The sequence below is a fragment of the Notechis scutatus genome, chromosome 2, assembly GCF_049901735.1.
Source record: "Notechis scutatus isolate UNSWTSFEM ecotype Mainland chromosome 2, rNotScu1.2, whole genome shotgun sequence".
In the NCBI taxonomy this organism is placed as follows: domain Eukaryota; kingdom Metazoa; phylum Chordata; class Lepidosauria; order Squamata; family Elapidae; genus Notechis; species Notechis scutatus.
The window spans coordinates 245842665-245858837 of NC_142010.1; the positions used below are offsets into that span (position 1 = coordinate 245842665).

Sequence of the window (16173 nt, forward strand, 5' to 3'; positions counted from 1 at the left end):
TGGAAAGGAAAGATGAAAGAAGGATGCTCTATCTTTAGCCAAGTTCCATAATCCTTCAGTGTAAATAAGAGAAAGGAAGAGATTGGACAACTATTAGTTGAAATGATACAGGGTTTCCTGCCTAAGCAGAGGGTTGGACTAGAAAACCTCCAAGTTCCCCTTCCAACTCTGTTATTCTGTCCTGTTCTGAATTGGATATTGCATAACTAACAACATCCATGTTTGCGTATTCCCAGACCACACTGAATATGTATGAATATTATATATGTTTGCCATTGCAACCTGGCAGAATATTAAGCATGACCATTTGCATTTAAATTTTCTGTCATCTGTATAGTTGGACAATATCTAGTTTTAGTAAACTGAGTAAAATGTAAATATGAAGAGGGGCCCCAAAGTTGTGATTAGTGTTGGATTGGAAGAAACTGGGCACAAAATTTCTGTTTCTCAGAGGCTTAAGAAGATTCCACTTTATGGAGGAGAATTAAGAGCACCTATTGCAATAGAAGCGGAGAACATATCTCAGAACATATCTCAGCTACTCATTCTTTGTACATGAGGAAAAATGGAGTCTTTAAAATAGTGAAGATACTAAGATTTCTGTTAGAATGCTGGTCCATAAGAGAGAAATACAGCTTTCAACATTCCTTGAGGAGAACAATAGTCACTTATACTCATTTTAATACAGCTTGGAGAGCCAGCAGGAGGGGTGAGGAGATGTGAACAGCTCAACTTGCATGAGTGGCAGGCCAGCGCACATGTGTATATACATGCAGTTTGACTTATGCAAGTTGAGTTACGTGCATGTGTGCATGTGCACCATCCTGCCACCGTGCAAGTCGAGCTGTGTGTGCGTGTGCCCCTGACCACCACTTGCATGTCCCACTTGTGAATAGGCCACGGTTCAGTAGTGGGTCGTGGCCCAGGGATTGGGGGCCCCATTTTAATATAGATAGGATGGCTAAGGCATTTTGTGATGCAAAACAGGGTATCTTTTCTCTGTCGTTCTGCATATAGAAGATATGAACAATAGTTGTACATGAATCATCACAGAACCTTTGACCTGTTCAGTCATAATTGTTATATCAAGGGTTTGCCTTCTTAGTACACATGTGCTTTTACCAAATGCAATTAATAATATTGCTTGGTCCTTATTACCATATGTACTGTTGTTTTTTACATTTATTTTTTGAAACGATGCTAGTTTTTTGTGGAATTTAGACCAGTTCTTTGAGAGGAATGGTTGTACCTTTCCTTTGACAGGAAAGTTGTATGAGGAACTGTGAACTTCATAAGTATTGCTGACTTAGCACATAATAGTACATAATACTAAGCCAGGATTTGTTTATTCAGGCTTTGTTGAATAAGCCATAATGATCAGTATCTTACATAATACTAAGTCTTAATATAATAATTCACAATTATTAATTATATATGTGGCTTAGCATTATATGCAAATTGGCCTCATAGGTGAACAAACAGATTCTCATTCTTAAAATACAGTCACTTAAAGTCACACAGACTTCAAGGGGTCTGTTTTTTGGAAAGATTTGGAAGTCTTGCCTAATATTCTTCACTGACCAGAAAATTAACCTGGAACCTAAAATGCGCTAGAAATCTTAATAATAAAACAAACTGATCAACTGTCCAATAGTGAACTGTTTTCTTTTATTAAATAATAATCTACCGGAGTTGCCATTATGCAAGTGAAGGAAGGCAGATTGCTTGTGTATCTTTTTTTAAATTCCTTCTGTTCAACTGTGTCCTCAATTCTCAGAGACTGTCTGGACAAGTCGCTGCAGTTTTCTTGGCAAGTTTTTCAGAAGTGAAAAACCTTTGCTTCCTTCCTAACTGCTGAGAGAAGACGACTAGCTGAAGGTCACCCAGCTGGCTTTGTGCCTAAGACAGGACTAGATTTCCTGGTTTGCAGCCTAATGCCTTAACTGCTACACCTAACAGGCTCTTGCCTCAATATCTACATCTCATAAATTAAAATTGTTTCTAAAACGCATGAACTAGTAAAAAAAAAAGTCTGCTCACCCCAGACAATCTTGAAATATGAAATCCCCATCTGATTAATAGAGGACTTCCCTAAAAACCTTCTCTTGAATGAAATCTACAATTGGGTGCAATTTTAGATTGGTTTGGACCTGATTTTGGTAGCTACTTTCTAGCTTCTTCCTATTAAGCTTTCAGATACAGAAAATATTACGGTGGAGGAAGAAAGTCACTATTTTAGAGCATTCTTTTTATGCATGCTGTTTATTTATTAGATTTTTATTCCACCTTTATTATTTGTAAGTAACTCAAGGCAGCGAACATGCATAATGTTCCTCCTATTTTCCCCACAACCACAGCCCTGTGAGGTGAGTTGGGCTGAGAGAGAGTGAGTGGCGGGATTTCATGCCTAAAATGGGACTAGAACTCCCAGTCTCCTGGTTTCTAGGCCAGCACCTTAACCACTAGACCAAGCTGCCCCTCTTTCTTTCCTTTCTTTCCTTCCTTGTTTTTGTTTACTGCTTCAGCTTTTTGAAAAACCCACCTTTTCTGATGTGACAGCTGCTACAATACTTACAAGTTTTATAAGATGTAAAATGTAAATATATCGCATGTAAGTGGTACGTCCTCCCCATTTTAAAAATATGCCCTTATATATGTGCAAATCTATGCAGATTTAACAGTTGCATTAAGATTGCATCGTATCTCTCATACTCCATTGCTTACGTGTATTCAATTATTGTCCTTTTTTGGATAGAGACAAGTTACTGTTTTTATTTTTGCATTGTTGATATGTTTTTATTTATTGATGGACTCACGCAATTACTATGAGTATAGTTATAGTTAAGTAAATAAATAAATACAATAAGTGGAGATACTTGCAGGTAAATGGGCAGAGGAAGGCGGCTTTAATGCAGGAAATCATTAATTACCACAGATATGATAAAAATACACCATTTCTTTAAGTGGGCAATTGTTCTAATAGAGACTGTATTTGTCTTGAGTAGTTTTCATTGTCCATAAATGCATTAATATTGCATTAATTTGAATTAGGTAACTGGCTGTTCTTTTGGAGAGCAGAAATACAGGCGGGCAGCCTTAAGATCTTTACAGATAGCTTTCTCCCTAGTCAGGCAGAGTAAGCCCATAACAAAGCCTCATGCAATGATGCTGTGTGTTGACTCACAAGCATGGTCCCACCTGCCAGAACTCTGTTTCTCTAATGCAGATGGAATTAGGGGGGCACAGTTCATCTTTTCTCACTAGAAGGAAAAAATGGATGTGCTCTTCCCCCACCTCACCCCTTTGAGTACCACGGCAGAAGTACAATGCAGGAACATCACTGTTATTAAGATAAAAGGAAGTGAATTTTCAGTGTACTCCTTAATACAGCTCAACGTACTCCTCAGTACAACTCAATGGCCAAGACACTGTATCTCCTCTGGACCACCTCTGGGTTCTGTTATTGGTACCAGTCTCAAGGATCTCCTAATTTGGCAGAAGAGTGATATCAAAATATCAGTTGTCATGCATGAAATCCCAAATCCCCCAAAGGTAACCTGCCTTAACGCAGGTAGTCCTCTACTTATAGCCACAAAATGAGGCCAACCTTTCTGTGGCTAAGCAAGGCAGTTGTTAAGTGAGTCACATCCCATTTATGATCTTTTTTCCCATGGTTGCTAAGCGAATCATTGCAAATGTTAAGTGAATCATGTGGTTATTAAGCGACTTTGGCTTCCCGCATTGACTTTGCTTGTCACAAAGCCATTTATTTATTTGTTTGTTTGTTTGCCCTTGGGCCATATCAAAGTGCAGAGTTCCAGAAACAAATTATTACTGAAATTTGATAAAAGCAATTTAAAATGGAATTGGATAAAATACAATTTAAAATGAAATTGAAATAAAATAATAATTTAAAATGAAATTGGAATAAAATTGAATCTAAGATGAAAATGGAATAAAATACAATAATTTAAGATATAGATAAAATATGGTAAAAGTATATTTCGGTGTCACCCCTACAATCTACCCCAATCAGTCCTGGATATACAGATCTCAGCCGAACCATTTTGCTTAAGCACAAAGCAATTGGGAAGATTGTAAAAGGTGACCTCCGAGTCAGTGCAACCATTACAAATACATGCCAGTTGCCAAGTGCCTGAATTTCGATCACGTGACATAGGGATGCTGCAACAGTCATAAATGTGTGAACCAGATATAAGTCACTTATGCAACTTTGAATGGATACTAAATGAATGGTTATAAGTTGAGGACTACCTGCATTGTATACCTCACAATTGATAAACAATTACTGGCAGGTTTGAGACAGACACCTACATTTTACCTTCCCTTTCTTAATTTCCATAACAAATATGGAGAAACCACAGTCTTAACAGATTTGGTAATGAAGTACTTTAAGGTGCTTTGCTATCTGTGAAACCCATCTCCCCAAACCATGAACCCAGGGCTCAAGAATAAGAATACAATTAAAAAAAAACACCGGACAGAATTTCATAAGACCTCGGTATTCTTGTCCAATATATTATGAAATATTAGCAAAAACATTAACATTTCGGGCAACAAAGCTCATTTCTAAAATGATTGGTCGGGAGGATCTGATATGTGTAGATTTTCAATCCTTGAAGTCATTATGAATTGTATAATGTTATATAAAAGCTCAGAATTAGTTCAAGAATTAATATATTATTTATGGAGTAGGGCAAAAAAAAAGTAATAAGAAAGGCACCTACTAATTATTTGAAAGAAACGAAGGCCTAAGAAAGGCTTCTGCTAATTGTTTGAAATGAATTAAATTTCATTAATGTGTGCTCTGCCTTTCAGCTCATGAAGCCATCAAGGTGACCTATAACAATTAAAGAACATAAAACATAGCAATTAAAGAACATAAAACGTAACAGTAAAATCAATGCAAGGTAAATCAGAATTAAACTAAGTGTACTTCAAATCATTTAGCAGTTAAAAGCTTGGCAGATTGGAGGGGGATGAAGGTTCTTTTTTCTTCTTCTTTTGCCACTTTTGTAATTATTGGAGAATGGTAGCCAAACATGGCTTTCTGGGCAAAGCATTTCATGCCTTGAAAGCCACTCAGGAGAAGTATATCCTTTTCCATATACCCGTGATGGCAAACCTATGGCACCTGTGCCAGAGATGGCACACAGAGCCCTCGCTCTGGGCACACAAGCTGTCACTCCAACTTGGCTCCGCAGTGCATGCACACGCGCCTCTCACCAGCCAGCTTGTCTTCAGGTCTCTGCCGCGCATGTGCGGGGGGGTGGGGCGCTTGCATAAGGGTCGCGCAGGGGTCACACATGCATGCATGGGGGCAGGACGCATGCACGGGATCACATGCACACATGCTGGGGGGGCACATGAATAGGGGCATGCACAGGGGGTATGTGCAGGGTTCATGTGCGCTTTGCATTTTGGGGGTGCACGTGCACGCGCTTTGGGCACTTTCTGCCGAAAAGATTAGCCATCACTGCCATATACTAAATAGCCAAGTGTCTGGCTTCTAAATGCCCCTCCTACTGAACCCCATCATCAAGTTCACAATGGGAGAGACATTATCTTACATATTCAGGCCATCTGGTTTTTTTAAAAAACAACATTAACAACTTGAGTTATGTCTGGTAAATGGTTAGCCAGCACAAAGGTTTCAGAGCCCTACTATGATCCCTATACTTTGAACTGGTTAGTCAATTTAATTCAGGTGGAACTAGAGTCCTAAGACAAAGACATTACCTAAAGATGGAATGCTTGAGGGTTGCCTATATCAGGGGTCACCAACCTTTTGGACTTCAGGGACCACCAAATTCATAATTTTAAATCCCGGGGACCATTAATATGAATTTTGACTGACAGTGGCTTGCTGATGTTGGGAGAGAGAGAGAGAGAGAGAGAGAGAGGGAGGGAGGGAGGGAGATATATATATATATATCTGATCTAACCTCTCTCTCTCCCTCCTTCCCCCGCCCCTCTCTCTCTCTCTCTCTCACACACACACACAGAGGCAGGGGTTGGATTCAAATTTCTTAACAACCAGTTCTGTGGGTGTGGCCTAATTTGTGGGTATGTCTTGGTGGTCATGTGACTGGCTGGGCATGGCTTGTATGTAAATATTATAAATATTTATATAAATATTGATTTTTTTTATTAAAAAGAGCAACTTTTACCTAAAATCAGGCAAAGCAGGCAGGCAGATTGAGTTGCTCACAGAATCACAGATTCATTCAGAGATCTATCTTTCTGCCATTGGCTAGCTGAGTCTGTCACATAAAATTTGCTTGCAAGCAAACTCATAAAATTAACTCACAACACACCATGTATGTAAATATTGAATTTTTTTTTATAAAAAATGAGCAACTTTTACCCAAAATCAGGCAAAGCAGGCAGGCAGATTGAGTTGATCACAGAATCACAGATTCACTTAGAGATCTGTGTTTCTGCCATTGGCTCGCTGAGTCTGCATTGCTTCAGTTCTAAGGAAGGTCCGGCTCTGCTTAAAAGTAGAGCCAAAGATCTAAAGATTAGCTAGAAAGCAAGAAATCCAATGATTTCCTGCTTCCTAGCTAATCTAAATCTCCTGTCACAGCAGAACAACTGATGGTCGGAAAAAGGAAAAACAGCAACTTAGCAAGCAAGTTTGCCAGGTAAGGAGTGAGTGGGCGGGGAGGGAGGGGCATGTGGATGGCACAGCCTTGTGTTCCTGTGCAGCTTGGATTAATTGCTTTGGGGGGCTGCTCTGGGGGTGACATTTCTTTGTGGACCACCAAAATTTTCTCATGGATCATCAGTGGGCCGCAGCCCACCGGTTGGCAACTGCTGGCCTATATAACATCCTTAATCTAAAGTCTTAGAAATAACTGTAGTAAAACAATGCAATAAACCATAGCTTGCCTGACCGACTCAAGGTTGACTCACCCTTCCATCCTTCCCAAGTTGGTAAAATGAGGACCTAGGTTGTTGAGGGCCATATGCTGACTCTGTAAACCGCTTAGAGGGGGCTGTAAAGCACTATGAAGTAGTATATAAGTCTAAGTGGTAGAGCTATTGCTTAATTAACAAATTCCATACTGTGTTGCGTAAGATGCAGATGGCTGAATTCACAGCAGTCTTTCAATACTTGAAGGGCTGACATAGGGAAAAGGGCACTGATTTATTCTACAAAGAACCTGAAGGCAGGACAAGAACCAATGGGTGGAAGCTGATCAGAGGGAGATTCAAACGGGAAATCAGGAGACATTTCCTGATAGTAAGAACATTATTCAGTGGGACAGCTTGCCTCTTGAAGTTGTGGATGTTTCATTGCTGGAGGTTTTCAAGAAAAGGTTGGACATTCATTTGCCTTGGGCAGAGGGTTAGACAAGAAGATCTCCAGCATCCCTTCCAACTCTACGATTCTAGGATTCTACAAACTGTAATGAATGGTTTAAGAGCATATAACTAGGTACAGAAAAGAATATTTTGGCTTAGCATAGTATGCAAACCTTATCATTGTCTGGTTGGCTGATATATAGTGTTTATCACAGAGATGGAGAATCTGTGACACTGTACGTTATTGCACAAGGAAGCCTTGAAAAATTCCCATTTCCATGAGACTGGTAAGCAGAAGAATGGAATTTAAAATGAATGAATGAATGAATGCTTTATTGACCAAGTGTGATTAGACACACAAGGAATTTGTCTTGGTGCATATGCTCTCAGTGTACATAAAAAGAAAAGATACATCCATCAAGAATCATCAGGTACAACACTTAATAATAGTCATAGGGTACAAATAGGCAGTCAAATCATACTAGGAAACAGTCAATATATAAATCATAAGGATATAAGCGACAAAGTTACAGTCATACAGTCACAAGTGGGAGGGGATGGGTGATAAGAGCGATAAGAAGATTCATAGTGATAGTAATGCAGACTTAGTAAATAGTTGGACACAGTATTGAGGGAATTACTTGTTTAGCAGAATACTGTGATATGTAGCCAGGTGCTGCTGTAACTCATTGCCCACTTAAGAGTCTGTAGGCTTCAAGTCTGAACAAGCCTTCTTATCAAGGCCAGAAATTGGCTAATTTAACGATATTTCATAAGTTGCTTGGCTAAAATTATATCCTAGTCAGGAAACTACTTGCATATATTTAGGGCATCTTAGCTTTGCATACAGCTTTAATAATAGCGAAGGATGGGCAAGCCAATTAATGCCAATTCATATAAAGCCAGAAAACTAGCATAGTGGGCATTGATTTGTCATAAGTCTCTTATCCATGCAGACTTTCCATTAAACACACACACAAACACACACACACACACAATTCAATGCTACTACAGATAGAATATCAACCACAAATATACACAGGCCATCAGGCGTAATGTCAGCAGGCACGTTATTAAAATAATCTTCCAACTTTGCTTCATTGCATTCGCGTCTCACATACAGAGTTGCTGATACGATACCTCCAGGCTGGCTGTTCTGGTCTCATTTTTTTCTTCCAATGAAAAACAAACAATATGAAGGCTCATTGAAGTTTTGAGAGGCTAAACCCATTCAAATGAAACCAAAGCACTGTTTCATTTTTTCCCCCATGGAAAGAAACTGTTTTATTTCAAGCAGTAGCATGAAATCCAATAACTTCCTTATTGTTCTGATTGGTTTTTGTTGTTTCTTTAAGAGCTATTAGAATTGTTACAGGTAGTCCTTGACCTACAACTCACAAGTGAGCTCAACCATTCTGCTACAAAGTAAGAAAGTTGTTAAGTGAGTTTTACCCCACTTTACGACCTTTCTTGCTGCTGTTGTTAAGAGAATCACTGCAGCTGTTAAGTTAGTAACACGTTTGTCAAGTGAACCTGGTTTCCCCATTGACTTTGATTGTCAAAAGGTAATCACATTATCCTGGGACACTGCAACCCTCCTAAATATGAGTCACTTGCCAATGGTCATAAGTCACTTTTTTCTGTGTCATTATAGCTTTGAACGGTCACTAAGCAAACTGTTGTAAGTTGAGGACTACCTGTATTTTATTGTCTTTATTGTATTGGACAATGACAGTGATGATCTTGCCAATACAGACAGATATCTTGATTCTTGGACTGAAATATACAGAGCTGTTGTTGTAACATGCTGTTCTCCAATCTTCTTGATTGACCTGGTAGAATAATGAAGATGTATACCAATGGACAAGGGACATGGTGGCTCAGTGGCTAAGATGCTGAGCTTGTCGATCAGAAAGGTCGGCAGTTCGGCGGTTCGAATCCCTAGTGCCGTGTAACGGAGTGAGCTACCATAACTTGTCCCAGCTTCTGCCAACCTAGCAGTTCGAAAGCACATAAAAATGCAAGTAGAAAAATAGGGACCACTTTGGTGGGAAGGTAACAGTGCTCTGTGCACCTTCGGCATTTAGTCATGCCAGCCACATTACCACGAAGATGTCTTTGGACAGTGCTGACTCTTCGGCTTTATAAGGGAGATGAGCATCGCTCCCTAGAGCCAGAAACGACTAGCATGTATGTGTGATGGGAACCTTTACTTATATACCAATGGACAGGTTTAAAATGATCGAAGGATCATTCAATAGATTTTGACCCTTGGTGGGATTTAAACATTGTAGAGTTGTTGAAACAAGAGTTCTGTAGCTATGCAACTGTCATGTAGAATATATTGCTGCTTGATAAAGTGGCTTTAAAGAGTGAAGCAAAACTGATTGGGAAGAGCAATTTAGAGCCTTGGAGGTCTGCCAGGCCAGTTCTTTTGTTTATGAAGCCTTAGAGCTTAATCCAAGACAGAGGCCTTGCCTTCCATCCCTGTAAAGCAATTACAGTAATGTATAGTGTAAAGCTTTAACTATCCAAAACAACACAAGCTGGAAACCACCAATATGAGTTCACAGTGGACCCTTGATACGGATCATCCTCAATCTACAAAAGTTCATTTAGTGACCATTCAATAACACTACCAATAGCACCAGTGGTGGGATTCATTTTTTTTTTTTACTACCGGTTCTGTGGGTGTGGCTTGGTGGGCATGGCAGGGGAAGGATACCGTAAAATCTCCAGTCAGAGGTGGTATTTGCCAGCATTCAAAATTTCCGCTACCGGTTCTCCAGAACTGGTCAGAACCTGCTGAATACCACCTCTGAATAGCACTTAGACTTATATACCGCTTTAAAGTGCTTTACAGTCCTCTCTAAGCAGTTGACAGAGTCAGCATATTGTCCCCAATGATTTTGGATCCTCATTTTACCCACCTCAGAAGGAGGGAAGGCTTAGTTAACCTTGAGCCTGGTGGGATTCGATCTGCCAAATTGTAGGCAGTCGACAGTCAGCAGAAGTAGCCTGCAATACAAGTTACAACAACACTGGAAAAAGTGATGTATGACAATTTTTCACAATGATGACCCTTGTAGCATCCCCATAATCATGTGGTCAAAATTCAGATGCTCATAGTTATGACTGTTGCTGGGTCCCAATGTCATTTGACCCAGCTTTTGCAATCTTTTGACGAGCAAAGTCAACGGGGAAGCCAGATTTACTTAACAACTGTGGCAAGAAAGATCATAAAATGGGGGCAAAACTCAATTAACAAATCTCTCTCTTAACAACACAAATACTGTTGCTCAATTGTGATAATAAATCGAGGACTATCTGTATGGGATTTCCTGTGGAGGCAGTGGTGGGAGCTGTGCCTAGTTTCACTAGTTGGCTAATCACTAATCAACACTGGATACTAAAAGAACATTTTGCATTGTGTGGCAAAGGAAACACCTGAAAGTGTCTGGTACAGATAGTAAGGGAGTTTACTGATTGTGATCTTGCATGCACATGAGAGGCCAAAAGCATCTTGGTTTGCAAGGGGCAATTGAAATCAGAGGATGGGTCTTGCTGGAAGAAATGTCCTTCTGGGTTCAGTTCCAAGTGGGGAAAAAGACACTGGAATCATGGAAGTTGCTTGGAAAGGAGGTTTAATGGTGGACAGGACCACATGCCTTGGAGATCCTGGGTGAAAAGGGCGATCACATGCTTCAAGTGAAGAAAGAAAAAGGGCCGAAATGCTGAGAAATGCCTCTGTTGGGCCCTACCTTAGTGTTTCCTATTCCTATGTAAGAAATGTATCCCATTGGCTGTCAGTCTCCCAGGGGGCAGTTGGTCTTAGCTAACTTTGTAGGCTTTGTCTGTGTCCCAGGCTTGTTTGAGTGCTGGCTGATGTAATCTTCCCAGGTGCTATGTGGTGAGATGCATAGAGGGCTAATCCAGTGGTGGGATTCAAATTTTCTTGCTACCGGTTCTGTGGGTGTGGCTTGGTGGGCGTGGCAGGGGAAGGATACTGTAAAATCTGTATTCCCACCCTATTCCAGGGGGAAGGTTACTGCAAATCCCATTCCCTCCCCCATCCCACTAACCTGCTTTCCAGCTCCGTTCTCCTGTGCAGGGCAACAAAAGAAGACCCAGCTGATCAGATGGGACTCCAGAGGCAGAGAATAGATGGGGGCGGGGCCAGTCAGAGGTGGTATTTGCCAGTTCTCCGAACTACTCAAAATTTCTGCTACCAGTTTTCCAGAACTGGTCAGAACCTGCTGAATACCACCTCTGGGCTAATCCTACCTTTTGTTATGAAGAATAAACTGGCCCAGGCCTTAATGGCCCATTGACAAAGGTAGGAGAGGGCTGCGTTTCTGCCTCTCTGAGTTTGTACTTCCCTTTTAAGGGAAATATTTTGCCTTTTTTGCATATCCTAAAATATTTCATTTTCCTAGGAGAGGAGTGGGTGCTTCCTTCCTACAATCTCTTCAAGCTTGAGACTCACCCTCTTGGGCATTAGCTTGGAATGTTCAGGTATTAATTAAATCCAGTTTCTAATTGGATGTGATTTAGTTGCAAGGGGTCCAAAGCATGTCATGCTAATGTATTTGGTTCCGTAACAATAATAAAGAGCACATGTGATTTAATATGTGAGATTACTCATATTTTATTTAAAAAAAACCACCTTAGAATGAAAACATATTAAATGATGAATGCTATGAATGAAGGGTCTCTCTAAAGGCAATTTCCATGAAAGTGCAGTGACCCAGTATACCTAGCATAATTAAGAGAAATCATGACTCACGCTAAAATCTGAATTGCAACACAGATTTAAAAAAAATATACTGCAAGGCATTAAAGACCTGTGCTGTAGGTCTTCCTGAAATTCAGCCAGGCCAGCAAAATTAGAGGCATGTGTGATCTTACACTGTTTATAAGAATTTGGTTGAATTATTTTCTGCTTGCCCTATTAATACCGTACGGTTGAAACAGTGGGCTGTCCATGTATAGCTGTATAACAAGAATAAGTGGATTAGTTTATCTTCATAAAAGTACGCTGGACATTAGTAACCATAATCCCCATATAGACTGGAGAGAGAAAGAGAGGGAGGGAGGGAGGGAGGGAGGAGGGGAGAGAAAGAGAGAGAGAGAGAGAATGAGAGGGAGAGGGAAAGGGAGAGGGAGAGGGAGGAAGAGAGAGAGAATGAGAAAATGAGAGGGAGAGAGGGGGAGAGGGAAGGGAGGGGGAGAGAGGGAGAGAGAATGAGAGGGGGAGGAAGAGGGGGGAGGAGAGAGGGAGGGAGAGAGAGAGAAGTAGCAACAGGTTCCAGTTTAGTTAAGAATTGGTTATTGCAGAGGTGATGGAATGAAATCTCCATCTGAGGCTAATGTAATTCTGCAAAACATGGTTCTTTGTTTTTCCTCTATTGCTCCTTTATGAATTTTTCCATTGCTCAGTAACATATGTTGCATTGGTCCCTGAGCTATCGAATTTTGGTTTCCTGAATTTCCACAGCAGCACTCCATTTCACTGCCACATGGTTTAACCCTATTACTTTATCTCCTAGGTCCAGTTATTCATTAAATATTCTGTCAAATAGGATGCATCCAACCACCCAGAGATATTTCAATGTGTTACTACTGTAGTTCTCAGAATATAGAAAGTGCTCTGCTTGTGTTATGGCTTTGTGTAAGTAAAGCATATGTAAAACAAATGCTATATACAGAAAGGTAATTGAGAACTAAATTACCTCCTCCAGCCATGACCTTGGCTAAGATCTTAATTTAAAATTATTTGAGTGTAGCCTATGCTTTGTTATGCACCTATGACAGGATTTAATGATGGGAATTTAGACTCAAGATTCAAGAACCTAATCTACTTTTTTGCATTTAATGGAAGTGGAGGAAACTAGGGAGGATAAATGAAGCTTGCCACTGAACTAGCAAAACAACAGTCTACGACATCAGGGTCCAAATTTATCTTTTTCTTTGAAATAATTTAATTAAAAAAAATAAAAAAGAAATGAGTCAGTAGGAAAAAATGAAATAAAATTTCCTGGACAGCACTGATTAATAAACTGATATTTTGTATTATACCATTTTGTCCAGCCTGAAACTCAGAAATTTGCAGTCAACATCCAATTTAAAAGTCTTTTCCAAGTCACCTGTTCAAGTTCAATAATAGTTCCTTCCTTCCTTCCTTCCTTCCTTCCTTCCTTCCTTCCTTCCTTCCTTCCTTCCTTCCTTCCTTCCTTCCTTCCTTCCTTCCTTCCTCCCTCCCTCCCTCCCTCCCTCCCTTCCTTCCTTCTTTCTTCCTTCTCTCCAGGGGTGGGATTCAAATTTTTTAACAACTGATTCTGTGGGCGTGGCTAGGTGGGCATGGTCATGTGACTGGGTGGGCATGGCTTTTTTTTTTTTTGGCAGGACACCCCCCCCGTTTTTTTTTGGGCTTTCTGGGCCTCAGGGAACCCTCCTGGGTGAAGCAGTAAGACAGGCGGGGAATCCAAGCACAGCTGATCATAAGGACAGATGATAGTCGGGAAGGGGAAAAAAAGAAATACCGTAAGGAGTGACTGGGCAGGGAAGAACCCAGTCAGTGATGTCAGGCATGCGCACGATGTTGTGCATGCACGATAAGGACTGAATGGGTGGGGTGGGGTGGGAGGAAAGGGGCAGGGCCAGCCAGAGGCAAGATTTGTCGGTTCTCTGCATTGTATAGAACCGGTCCGAACCGGTAGAATCCCACCCCTGCTTCTCTCCCTCCTTCCCTTTTCCTTCCTGCCTGCCTGCCTGCCTCCTTCCCTTTCCCCACTCCTTCCCTTTTCCTTTCTTCCTGCCTTCCTTCCTGCCTCCCTCTCCTTCCTGCCTTCCTTCCTTCCTTCCCTCCCTCCTCCCAGAACAGGTTTGGAGAGAGGGAATAAAGTGTTAAAAAGAGAACAAAGACAAAGGAAGTGATAGTAATGGAATAGATGGCCACATTTCACGTGGAGCCTTAAGGGATACGTCAGATAATGAAAGTTCTCACAGCATGTGTCCTACAACTATAATTTTTTAGGATTGCAAATCAAGCTTGTTGCTACTATAACCACAGTTGTCTCCACAGTAGAGAACCCAACACAGTTCAGATGATATCAAATCAATATGCCATTGCAAACACAGCCCTGTTCCAAGGGTCTGGTTGAATTGAATACTTTATTTGGTCAAATGTGACACAAGGAATTTGTCTCCAATGTGGAAGCTCTTAGTGTACATGCAAAGCAACATAATAATGATGATCATCATCTTGCCAATATGATTACCATCTCTGATACCTATCTTGGTCCAAATAAATACAAGAAACAGAATCCTTGCCTCTCATTACTGTGTCTCATTCAGGGAATCAATAAGACTATGCAGAGTTCAAAAATAATTTGGGGAGAAAAAAACCAAGTCTTTTCCCTGTTAAAGCAACCTATCTTTCTTCAAACTTCTGCTCAAGTCTGAAAGAAAAAAAAAAGAGCAGCAACTTTATCAGTTGCAATAACATTAATAACGTAGCTCCTTAAAACAACTGCGCCTGTTTTCAGAAATGGCTGTCGTGTTGCCTCTTGGGTAAGATCCAAAGGGCATCTCCAAATCATCTTCCAATCTTGATGAGCTCTATCAGCAAATGATCCCAGTTTGTCCTTATCTCCACCTCTTAGGATGTAAAATACAAACAGCCAGCAAAGAGGCTTTTCTTGTGGCATTTCTACTGGAGCAGAGACCAAATCACTCAACAACAAGCCAAGTAGAGCAAGTGATAAGACACCATACCGTGAACCTCTCACTGATAAGGGTGATTGCTTGGTAGTCCAGGCACTGATAAGAGCTATAGGGTTTTTCACACTTGGCATGCAAATTCAGAATCTTTAGTTCGAGGGCTTTAGTGCTTCACTGCCCTATCCTTGAAAGGTGGAACAGGATTTTTCTTGTCAGTTAAGAAGGTTATGAATCTCAAAGAAAGGAAAAGATTTCAGTAATCTCACCCTTACTTGATGTCCTTTGAGGCTGCCTGACAGCACATCTGTCAGCCTTGGAAGCCATTTTCTCTTAGAAGCTTCAAGGCTGCCACATTTAGTGCCTGGGAATTTGGGAGGGGGGATTTCATAGTGAGGTAGAAGATTAGAGATAACAACATTCTTTCTCAGAGAGTCAAGGGCATGTTTCCCTGGACCTGGAGGGGAGTATCTGGAAGGATGTCTTCAGTTGCAATGGAGATTTGATTGGACCATGTGATAGACTGGTGGATGCAAGGGATGGATCTTTGAATTTCTTTTGGGAAGGGAAAACCTGGAATTCTCAGATTTAGATTTTCCCAGATGTGCCAATATGACAACTCTAATAAAATGGAACTTTGAGGTATTGTTTGTTTTGGAGTTTATTGGTTTAGAGTTGGTTAGTTGGAATGCTGAAAACATAATGAAGGCCTTTGCAGTCAAATGTCCAGGAAGTACAACAGCATTTCGTGACTAGGCAGCTTTCATATCTCATTCAACTATTGATACATTTTGGGCTTATGCAGAAACTAATAGTCCTTCCCCCCCGTGGTATTGTGTATTGCAAGATCAATATTGCAAGATCTGTAACCCGAAGGGGAAGATCTACAGCACAGACTCCCTCAAACAAATAGTTTTCTTTTCAAAATCTTTAGCTTTCATCCATTCCAGTATCCATTTACCTTTTTTACTTCCTGTTTATTTGGAAGAAATAAACTCACTATTTTCCCCAGTTCTGTGGATTCCAAGGTAATCAAAGTGTTTTTTTAATGATTTGAAAAAAGAAATAAACAGGAGAACACTCATTCTTGTCTTACATTTGGATTGACCAGAATTAAATTCT

The 16173-nt window shown here is 40.6% G+C and overlaps 1 protein-coding gene across 1 annotated transcript in view; it reads left to right on the plus strand.

Moving 5' to 3' along the window:
* PLCXD3 (phosphatidylinositol specific phospholipase C X domain containing 3) overlaps positions 1–16173 on the plus strand; it is a 96495-nt gene that overhangs the window by 65725 nt on the left and 14597 nt on the right. The gene's annotated exons all lie outside the window — the stretch shown is intronic.